Below are 12,559 nucleotides of genomic sequence, written 5' to 3'. Positions count from 1 at the left end.
ATCCCTGGGTCAGGAAGACCCCCTGCAGAGGGGAACGGCCACCCGCTCCAGTATTCTTTCTGGGAAATCCTATGGACAGAGGAACCTGGCGGGCTACAGTCCATGGGGTCGCAAAGTGTCGGACAAAGCTGAATGACTAACACTTTCACTTTTACTATGTGGAACAGTATGGAGATTCCTCAAAGTATTACAAACAGAACCACCATAAGATCCACCAATTCTACCTCTGGGTATTTATTCAAAGGAAATAAAACACTCACTCCAAAAGGTATCTACACCCCCATGTTCACTGCACCATTATTTATAATAACTGTACAGGAAAACAACCTAAATGTTCATCATTAAAGAAAATGTGGTACATACAGTGTGGTGTGTATATATATATATATATATATATATATATACTATATAAATGTATATATAATGAGATACTTTTGGCCATAAAAAATGATATCTTGTCATTTGAGACATGAAAGGACCTCAAGGGCACTATGCTAACTGAAATAATCAAGAAGACAAATACCATGTGATCTCACTTATAAACAGAATCTAAAAACAACAACAACAAAACAAACTCATAGATACAGAGAACAAACTGGTATTTGCTGGTGGGGGGGGACTGCAAGGGGGGCAAAATGAGTGAAGGGAGTCTAAAGTACAAACATCTATTTTTCAAATAAGTATGTCACAGGGATGTAATTTAATATACAGCGATTACATTTAATAATACTGTATTATACATTTTAAACTTGCTAAGAGGATAAACCATAAAAGTTCTCATCACAAGAAAAAAATTCTCTATGTATGTAACAGATGTTAGCTAGGCTTATTTTGGTGATCATTTCATAATATATACAAATATTAAATCATTATGTTGTACACCTGAAACTAATATAATGTATGTCAACTATATCTCAATTTTAAAAAGACATTTTTATAAAAGGAATGAACTGCTGACATATCATGCTACTAAACAGATAAACCACAAAACGATTATGCTAAATCAAAGGAGTGAGATAGAAAAGACTTCAAGTTATATAAACCTGTTTATGTAAAATGTCTAAAAAAGGCAAATCTATAAATTCAGAAAACAGATTAGTGGTTTCTGGAGGCTGGGGCTAGGAATAGGAACTGAACGCAAGTGGGCATGTGGATTCTTCTTTGGGATGATGGGAAATGTTCTCAAATGGATTACAGTGATGGTAACACAATTCTCTAACTTATTAAAAACCCCTCACACCTAAAATGGGTGAGTTTTATGATATATAAGTTACATAACAGTAAAGTGGTTTTAAAAATCAGCCCCAAACATAATCAACTTCTCCATAGTTTTTCAGGTGCTTTGTGATCCCTGTGGTCATCTTCTTACTCTATTTATAACAAATTATAAAACATGAGTTATTTACGCTAATCATATACTACATATCAATGGTAAAATGGTTGTTCCCTCTCAAAACCGACATGTTCTAGAAGATCTGATTGTCATTATAAACATTTTTTTAAAAAAATTTTAAATGTTACTTCTGTGTATTTAAGATTATTTCCCAAAATGACTAAGGCTATGTATACAAAATGTGAAAACAAATGGTCCAAACATGAAAATTTTGATCAACCAACCATAGTTTCCTCAATAACCTCTAGTACTCCTTTGACTGATTTTCAGGCTGGACTGACTCTTTTTTCTTTCCCCTTCACTGAATTGACCAAATTGACTGTGGAAATTGGTATCATGTTGAGACAAACCCATGTTGCCACCCATAACTGCCTCATGCAGGAAACTATATCCTATCCATGCTGCATCAATTAGCCATTAAACAACCCACATAAACAGCATCAAGCTGAAGCTCGATAATAAAGGCCCACAGGAGCATGTGCTTTCTGCAGCTCTTCACAAAAGGCTCCTCCGCCCACTGCCCAGCCCCCACCCCCAGCACAATCAGGGGTCAGAGTGGGAGGCAACCCTCGGTAGGAAACGACTGGGTACCGAGGGGGCTGTTCAAAACAGATAAATAAAATCCCTTTCACAGAACTACGATTGGAGTAATCTAATGCACTTTATATAGGGCTCTATACATCAATTTTAAGTTCAGTTCCAAAGAAAATCACTTTGTACATGTGACTCTACGCTTTCTCTTTTCAGAAAAGGAAATTCATGCAAACTGAGGATTCTCTTTTTGCTGTGATCTATTCATATCAGGTTCTGGCGATGCATCTGACTTCTGCTCCCTCCTGACTTCTGGTCTCCATTTTGTCTTACAGTTAGAGTGTTTAGGTTGCTCTGCTTTCATACGGAAGTCTCACTGGACGCTTTTAGAAACGGGCACCAGGCAATCCATAAGGAAACACGAACTCAGTTTTAAAATGCAGCATGTGGTTCTCTTGTGGGATGATAATGGAAGCAGAAATAAACTTCTCTTTAATTTTTTCCCTCTATAAAGCAATTACAATATTTTGCTTGAATGCCACGAAACCACTCAGTTTACCAGGCGCTGGAGGACACATTACAGGTCTCACTCCTAGTAAGCTCTCAGAACATGATGCCAGTGTGCTTCAGCAACCTTCTTTCATTATGTTATTGCGCTTAATTGTCTTATGAAAAGAAAACTAATATATCTATCTAGTTATTTCTTGGGGACTGCATTCTAATGAATGAGAACAGCAGGTACAATTAAATATAGACTATGATGACATTCTGTGTTACAGATGCATCTGTGCACAACAGGAACACACTTAAGAGAAAACCACAATGCGATATAAAAGGTACTCTAATCATTCCATCACACAGTAAAGGGTAGGCCATCCAAATATTCTTGGAAAAGCCTTAAATAAAATTAAGCAGCATAATTAGCCAAACTCAATGGAAGCTATTATCTAGAGTCTCATGATTCACTTCTGAATGGAAGCAACAAACATTGGTTTTCTCTCTTTATATATGATAAAGGCAGGAGACATGCGGCATTTATAAGACTAATACCAGAGGCAAAAAGGCTTAGGCCTCTCAAAGCTGCCTTCCTTTTAGTAGTAAGTAAAACAGGTTCCCTTCTAACACGGTGGATCTTAGATCCTACCCAGCAACATTCTCTGGTTGATGCATGGGAAATACCAGGTATGGAGGAACAGGTTCCTGGGAGTTAGAAGGGAACTATATTCTGCCCCTAGCTCTTAACTACCTACTTCCCACGAATCTAAGATACTCCTATGTATCTTAGGAGTAAGATTCCTATGATTACAAAATCTTTTCTGCAAAGAAGGAAAGGAAGCAACAGAATACCACATAAATAAATTATAAGATACATTTTGATTATAGACTTGACTTGGAGTAGCATGTCCAAAAGACCAACTGTGGTAAATTATTCTAAAGCATAACAAAAATTAGGGCAGATTATACTTTTCTGGCACTTGCTATATGCCAAGCACTGGGCTAAATGCATTTATCATCATATGTATTCTGCAGCTTGTTTAATTCTCATCATAACTCTTGAGATAGGTCTATTATTAACTCCATTTTATAAGTGAGTAAATTGAGACTCAAGTTAGTGAAATTACTTGCTCAAAGTCACACAACTAGAGTTTATAATCCTAACTCTTAAACGCAAGCAAAGAGCATTATGTTTATGAGATAAATACCATCTGAATTTGTGGGCTAGGTTACTATCCCAGTTTTGGCCTTGAATAGCTATGTTGATCTTTATCATATGCTTATTTTAGATTTTTTCCACTTGTCACATAAAGTAGATATAGGAGAGAAGATTGAGGAAGGTTCTAACTATTCTCTCACTTAACCTCTTGCTGCTTGTCTTGATAAGCGGTAATTTGAACTATAACATAGCTATTATGTGCCAGACAGAGTGCTATGATCTCAAAGAGGTTAAAACTGATCCAAGGTCACATAGTTGAGTTATATTAAGAAGCTAAAGCAGAACTTAAATTTTGATCTGACCCTAAATCTAGAGCTACCAACCAGTTATCACTTTTCTCCTGATTCAGTTATGTATCCTTTTTAAGCTTCAGTTTCTTCATCTGATAATGGGAAGACAACGATACCTTCCTTGCAAGATTATAAAGAAGCTTAAATAAAATGATACACACAAAAGATCTAATATAGCAGTACAAATAAGGCACTCAAAGAATAAGATCAGTAACAATAATAATTACTGCATCCAAAGCAGAAGAAATTTAATTCCCCAACAGCAAAAGAATGGATTTAATTTCCATGGTGCTGATCACCTTAAATCATGCCTTTGGAGGAAGGGACAGCCATGGAGGTTTAACTGCTAAACATTCTTGGCAGAATATTCTATCTGAAGATAAATATCTTGCTTTAGTAACAGAGAGAGGAACAAACGATGACTTCCAAATAAGCTACACTACAAAAAAATCCAGGAGAAAAAAATTATTCTTAGAAAACTGTGATTCAATTTATTCACCTAACAAATATACACTGGCACACAATCAACGAACTAACTGTGGCCTCCAAACCCCTACCAATAGGAACTCCCTAGCATACAGCTGTTCTTCCCCTCTGAAGAAATCCTAAAACTTCATAGTTAGATTAAAAGACAAAGCTGTGATCAGGGCTTGGTCACTCAAACATGCAACAGACCACAGAGGGCCTCATGTTGGGTTGTTGGACAGCAGCTCACCACTAAGGTGAGCGGCATATATTTGGGTGCCATAAAGAACTATGAGTGAAACACACAATGACAACATAATCTACTTTAAATCCCAATCCCCAGCCAGGCAAAAGGATCTTAGAGTAGGTATTTACAGGGGACTAAATACCCTCTCAGACTATTTGTAATCCCTCCCTGCATTGATGCCTAGATGCAACTGTGCTCCCACCATGAGCACTTGCTTAACATAAACGCCTCCTTCCAGACACATTTGATTAAGCAGTCACGCAGCCCAAGGAAGGAGCCCGTGCATGCCAGTCCTCTCATCATCACATACTACAACCTAAAACAACTGGAGACGGTTTCTTTTAAAATGCCTCGGGTGGCTCAAACCAGTTTTTTTAAAACCTGTGTTTGGGCCTCTAGACAGCAAAAATAAAACTCACCTATGTAAGCACCAACTGTGTAAAACTCTGCAAAAAAGGTTATGAAAATCTGTGTGTGTTACATTTCTTCATACAATACTTAACCAGGTGAATTTCCTATTGATAGTAATGTCTTCCAACAATCCTTTCCCTAAAGAATCCAGCAAATGATCATTCCTAACTTTTTCCCATCACAATTCCCAACTTTTATATACACTAAAGTATTCTTTTAAAACTACCACCTTGACATCAAAGCTCATTTCCTAAGGAATTCAGAGGTTTTACTTCTACCAGTTCATTCCTTTTCTTTCATTTAATAAAATAAGAAAACATAACTTGGAATATAACAAATATTCTTATAACACTCTCTAAGTTTTTAAATTTACACTGATCTCACTTAAAAGGTATTAGCAAATATATATAACATTCAGCTGCCTAGACTCTTCTGAGTTATCAGCCTCCAATTCTCTTATACATTCCTTCCTTAAAAAGGGTGCCCTTGAGGGCATTCTGGTGGCAACTTCCTGTGGATCTACAATTATTTCAAAATAAAAAGATTTTTAAAAAAGAATTCCTTTGTTTTCCATCTAAGTTGTGACCCTATATATCCTCTCTGTAACTTTTTGTTCATAATATTTTATTTTCCATATACTTTACAGTTTAAAAACTTTTTCCCCGTAAAGTGTTTACCTTTTGATTTGACTTCATCAGTTTGATTTAGAAAGCAACCATATTCTTAGATAAGCCACACTGCTTTAATTCTTAACTATTTTTTTGCATTTAAGCCTCTTTAGTTCTAAAATATTTATTTCCTAGAGTTCCCCATTTTGAAGGAACACAAAATAGTTTGTACACATTAAGTACTTAAAACAGGGCCTGGTACAGAGTAAGTGCCTAATTAATATTCATTATTGTTATTATTACCATTATTACAATTTCATAGAAAAATCTACTCTCAGGGATTTTCATTTGTTTTCTTTCTTCTCCATACCTCACTTGCTTTGTACCTTGTTAACATATCATATTTCCTTCTGTCACAAAGCAAAGAATCCAGAATCCTGGTGCTTGTTGGAAACTGAACGATCATCCGGACATCCTTTCATCATATATATGAGGAAACTGACTGATGCCTAGAGAGCAGGAGTCACCTGCTGTTCCAGGGTCACACAATGAGGCAGTCGGTCAGCAGGACTGGATTGGGAATTTACATAAAACCTATTCCCTCTAAAAAATTGAACTTTTAAAATTGCCCGAGTCAGGCCAATTCAGTGCTGCACATTTGCAGTTCTTAAATAATATCTGAGGGGAAAAATGGGTTAACTAAGGAAAGAAAAATCTGTTCAATTTCCAGATGCTCTAAATTGCTGACCAAGGACAACAGCAACTTTCTTCTCTTTTCCTTCCTTTCCCCCTCTGTTCCCTTTCTTTTGCAAGCCCCTTTCTTTCTGACATTGCAAATGTCCTTTAAACCGTGAGGGTTTCTTCTCTTTTTTTTTTTTTTCCAAGCTAGTGAGTTGCTAGACCAAACCTAGGTAGGACTTTTCAGGCATCACAAGATATGATAATAAAGACAGAATCAACCAGACCCTTTGAAAGAATGGTCTGTCTCTTTAGGCAGGGAAACCTCTTTCTAAAGTAGAAATTCCACTGCACTTTCAAGAACTAAGAGAGTGCCTTTTTCCTCTTCCTTTTTTAAAGAAAGTTTGATTTACTGATTTTATTTGGTATATTGGGTTGGTCCAATATAATTTACAGTAAAATCCATCCTCTCTAGACGTGTAAGTTTAAGTGTTCTAATAAACGTGTACAGTCATATAACCATCACCAAATTCAAGATACAGAACACTTGCAACATCTCTCCAAACTCCCTCACAGCTCTATAGTCAACTCTTCCTCTGACCTTGGGCAACCACCAATGTGTTTTCCATCCTTACAGTTTTGCCTTTTCCAGAATGTTATGTAGTGGAGTGAGTGACACAATAGGTAGCCCTTTGAGTCGGGCTTCTTCCACTTAGCATAAGAAGTCAGGATGCATCTGTGTCACTGCATGAATCAGCAGTTTCTTCCCTATTATTGTTGAGTAGTATTCCATGTAGGGAAAAGACACGGAAGTCATTTCCAGTTTGGAGCTACTATACATAAAGCCATGTGGCGTGGGACTGCCAAATCACTTTGGAGGACAGTATCAAACTGCTTTCCAAAGTGGCTGGACCATTTCATATTCCCACCAGCAATGTATGAGAGTCCAGTTGCTCTGTATTCTTTGTCAGCACTTGTTTTACCAGTTTTTTCCTTAATTTTAAAGAAAGTCTCCCTTTTAGCAGGAAAAAAATGCGGCAGGAAACATTTTTATCACATTGAGCTATTGTTGAAAGCTGAAGCAACTTTAGCTCCTCTCTTCCTCTTAAAATCCCTAAGTAACCCTCTAGGAAATTCTAACTCTACATTTACATATATATTCAGAATCTGACCACTTCTCCGCATCTTCACGACGGAGCCTGTATAACTCACCTGGTCACTGTGACACTGCCTAACAGCTGCAGCACCCTCTCTCATGTCCTCAGTGAGACATGCTGACCTCCTTGCTGTTCCATGCACACATTACGCACATCCCGCTGGTATCTTCTGCTCTGTTCTCCCATATACCTTGCCGGCTAGAAACTCTCCTCCTTTAAACCTTGGCTTCAGCCTCATCTCTGTGAGACCTGATGAACACTGCAACCCGTCCTTTGCTTCCCCTAGGTTTGATCTACTTTTTCTTTTCTTTATATTAATAACTGCCCTCTAACATACTCTGTATTTATTATTTTTTATTATGTTCATTATTTATGGATGGCTTCCCAACCTAGATGTAAGTTTTGTTTTATGTAAATCAATATATTCCAACTACACAGACAAGTGCCTAGAACATAGTTGAGATAAAAAGTCGCTCAATGAACAAACTAAAAACATTGGCTTTGGAGAAACAAGATATAGAGAACAGACTTATGGACATGGGGAAAGGGGAGGAGAGGGTGAGATGTATGGAGAGAGGAACATGGAAACATATATTACCACATGTAAAATAGATAGCTAATGGGAATTTGCTGTGTGTCTCAGGAAACTCAAACGGGCTTTGCATCAACCTAGAGGGGTGAGATGGGGAGGGAGATGGGGGGTGGTTCAAGAGGGAGGGGATATATGTACACCTATGGCTGATTCATGTTGAAGTTTGACAGAAAACAACAAAATTCTATAAAGCAATTATCCTTCAATTAAAAAATAATTTTAAAAAATTGGCTTTGGTGTCTACAACAACACCAATTGGAAGATAAGTATTGAGGCCAGATTTATTAAAAAAAAACAAAAAAGAGGGGTAGAAAATAAAATTTCTAACATGTATATTGAAACCATGAGACTTAGTTTCTCCAAACATAAATCTGTTTGGGCAGCATTCACCTTCAGAGTAATACAACTATATACATACATATATATATACATATATATGTATATATATATATACACATATGTATGTATATATATAAAATATGAAAAAGCTCTCCTATTAGATAAAATTAATGAAACTAACCAGGATTGTATATACAAAAAATATCCTGGGACACCAACTATCTAGGCTTTTTTCTTTCTATAAACTCCTCCATCTGTGTAAGACTGCCCCAGCCTGACTGCCGATTTTATTTTCTTAATCCAAGTTCTGTTCTCATTACCGTTCCATTTCTATTTTTTATCCTCAGGGAAAGAGAGAGCAGTTACTGCCAGGGCATTCTCACATCTTCCAAAGAAATGGCATAGGTGTTAATCTTGTATTTATGTTTGATGTGGGTAATGATGGCTGTGACTGGAGCTGTAGGTTTATTAATATGCAGGGCTCTCACCTCATTAGTGGCGATGCATGTTTTGAAGTTAAGCTGCAATACTTGCTGTAATGTCGGATCTGGCCTAACAGACTTTCTCACTGTTCACTTTCTTTGTTTCACTCAGTCGGTACAGGCCATGCTTACAGGGCTCACATGAATGCTTTCTAATAAAGACATTTTTTCCACAGCAGTTAATCTTGGTGGAAGTTTCAAACAGTTTTAATAATCATGTCTTCATGTGATATCATCACATGCTTTTCTTGGAGAAAAGATTTTCTTAATTTTTGACCTAGTAATACAAAGTAGAATAAACTCTCGCCCTGGATTGATTTGGAAATGAGATAAGCTTATTAACAGGATAAAGTGGTTAATTCTAATAATGATTTTTATATAATTAAAACATACCTGCAATCGCTTCTCGGCCTTTTGGCTAAGATCAAGTGTAAAACATACCTGCACTATCTCATAGTTTATAAAAACTTTCATATATACCACATTAACTAGATTGTGAAAAGAACAAAATAAACATCAGTAAAACCTGACTGAATATAATATATGATGATCCCCTATGGGTGGGTGGGATCTTATACACTTCAATTCCTAAAAAAATTTCCAGTTTACACAATACACAAATAACCTGACCTGCACCAGACTAACAGGGCTCACAGGACGGATGGGTGGCCTGTCACTGCTGTTGCTCAGGCTTCATTCTGCTCTACAGTCCTCATGAGGTTTTGCTCTATAGGAAAGGCTCAATTTTCTTGTCTGGAAGCCATTAACTATCTTTTATAATATAAATTCCACAATATATTACATACTTATATACGCATAATTTTTTTTTAACAGTCACAAATCCAGGACCATTATACTTCAAGGAAGCTACTGAAATGTGAGAAACAGTTTGTCCTCTTACTGAATACACATCCATTTCTTAATCTTTTGAAACTTGTGTTCCTAAGTGTAAAGATCCTGGCTTTTAGGGGCAGCGGCTGGTAGGAAAGAAAGCAACTATCAGAGGAGAACACAGGTACTCAGACAAGACAAAGGAAAGGAGGCGTAGCTCACTTTTTAGTGTCTGTCTTTCACTGTCTTCATTTTGCTCTGTCTTCTCACAGCACTTGTCCCGGGCTCCCCCGCAACCCCCGCCAGAGAAGGACCACTGTCTTTGATTTGACAACATGACACACATTCAGCTAGAACTCCCCTCCACATTCATTTCGAGAAAGCAAAAACAAGGATACGTGCTTTTAAGAAGGTACAGCAATAAGCCTATACAGCATAAGTGTATTAAAAAAGTATATTACCTATTTAATTGCCTTAGCTGAACTTAAAAGCTCTGATCTTTAATTGCCTGATTGAAATGATCTAGAAAGCTACAATTTTTTAATCAAGGAGAAAATTAAATAGCTTTTGGTAAATAGAAAGGCATCTTTAATCTTATTTTTATGAAATCCAAGTTATTAAATATGGACAAAACCTCTAAAATATTAAGTTAACAACTACTCAATCTAGAGTAAATTTCTCATTACAAAGCTTTACAAAAGTCTCCAGGGACACTTGGCTTCTTCCACTCTCCAATAAAAAACATGTACTTTTAAATCCAGAAGGTAAAAATTTTCACAAATAACAAGGAAACTCAAAAGCTAAACATACATATTTAATAAGGTAAACTACGACAGAACGCTGTTTCTATAGCTGAGTACCCACAATTACTGGGGAATAACTGTCCATCTGCACTGTAATTCATCAGTCTTTGCATCGAGAGAGACATAGACTCACATTCACTTACTGAAACTTATTTAACACTGAATATATACACATTCGGAGAAGGCAACGGCACCCCACTCCAGTACTCTTGCTTGGAAAATCCCATGGACGGAGGAGCCTGGTGGGCTGCAGTCCAAGGGGTTGCAAAGAGTCAGACACGACTGAGCGACTTCACTTTCACTTTTCACTTTCATGCATTGGGGAAGGAAATGGCAACCCACTCCAGTGTTCTTGCCTGGAGAATCCCAGGGACGGCGGAGCCTGGTGGGCTGCCGTCTACGGGGTCGCACAGAGTCGGACATGACTGAAGCGACTTGGCAGCAGCAGCAGTAGCAGCATATACACATTACTATATATAAAATAGATAACGAACAAGGAACTACTCTATAGCACAGGGAACTATACTTAATATTTTGTAATAACCTATGTGGGAAAAGAATCTGTATATCTTTGTACAAATCTGTGTATATTTGTGTAAAATCTGTGTATGAATGAATCATCTTGCTGTATCCTACACAACATCGTATACCTGAACATTGAACACAACACACTGGATACCTGAACACAACATCGTAAATCAACTGTACTTCAGTTAAACAAGTAAATTTTAAAAATGGAAATTCCTTGAGAGGGTTAGTTGGCCCACTCCCAAAATCCCCACTCAGCTTCTCACCGATAACCTTAACCCATAACCAGTGGCGTCTTATCGGGGTTGCTCTCTGTGGAAACTGGACTGGCCAGCACAAACTGAAAAGAGAACCACAGGCATAGGGTTCCTTTTGAAACCTCTATGACCTTAACAGTCAAACCACTAATGCCCTCATACACCACTGCTCAAAGAGCCCTTCTCAACCCACACTGCATCCAGAGCTGGGGAGAAGGACCTCCCTGCCTGAGAGGCTCCGGTCAACCACGCCTGCCCACAGACACTACAGCATGGTGGTACAAGACTCTAGCCAACACTTCAGTCTTTATTTTCACATCCAGACGCAAATCCATTAGAAATGTCTATCAAGACACCATTGCAAATGAAAAATGCCACTATTCCTCCAGACAAAAAGTGAAGCTAAGACTGAACAGCATTTCCCTACCTACTATAGTTCTTGGTGCTACTAAGAGTCCTCATAGAAAGTTATTGCTAGTGAGAATTCCCTATAAGCCAGAACTAAGCTGTAGGCCCAGAGTGCAGGATGAGCCTAAGGGTCACTTCAATAATAACATTTGCATTTCCATGGCAAAGGCCTGTAAACAAAGGTTCTGCTGCGGAGCACTGATGACTTCCTTGAGTTCCTTTGTCAAAAGGATAGCAGATGGTCATAAAAATCAATAAAATGACAAGAACTGACCACTGTGTTAACTCCTATTAAAATGGTTATAACCACTTTATGGGTTGGCAAGTGTGGGCAGTCGGAGTACAGGGGAGGAATATAAGTCATGTCACATTAAAGACTGTTCTCTTTTAATCCCACGAGAGACAATGCTCCACTTTTTCTCACCCACCAGATGTATTTACTTGTTTGTTTATTCCCAGGAAGAATAATTCTGACACGTTTAGTTCACTCTCTCTACATATAACTTTTGTACCAACTATATACTCAGAAATAGAGTGCACTGGCTTTAAAGAAAAACTTGATTTATGATTCCATTTAATCAGCATAAACACCTTCAAGAATTGAACTGAAAGTTTTACATGTCAATATCTACATACCCTCTTCAAAAGCGGAAGAATTTAAACAAAAATTTGGAATCACTAGGATATTAAAACCACCACCACAATCACAACAAAAAACCCTTTGTGACAGATGTGATGCTACAACTGAAGGCATCAGTTGTTTTCTCTTTCATAGCTTAGACCTTAAAAACAAACCAAACTTTCCCTTAATCACATCTAATGTGT

General features: G+C 37.5%; 1 protein-coding gene across 3 annotated transcripts in view; it reads right to left on the bottom strand.

Moving 5' to 3' along the window:
• The window catches only part of MAP2K5 (mitogen-activated protein kinase kinase 5), a 261,148-nt gene that overhangs the window by 131,807 nt on the left and 116,782 nt on the right, over positions 1-12,559 (bottom strand). The gene's annotated exons all lie outside the window — the stretch shown is intronic.

Source organism: Muntiacus reevesi, chromosome 7 (genome assembly GCF_963930625.1).
Source record: "Muntiacus reevesi chromosome 7, mMunRee1.1, whole genome shotgun sequence".
Lineage (NCBI taxonomy): Eukaryota > Metazoa > Chordata > Mammalia > Artiodactyla > Cervidae > Muntiacus > Muntiacus reevesi.
This window is presented reverse-complemented; position numbering and strand designations above follow the sequence as displayed.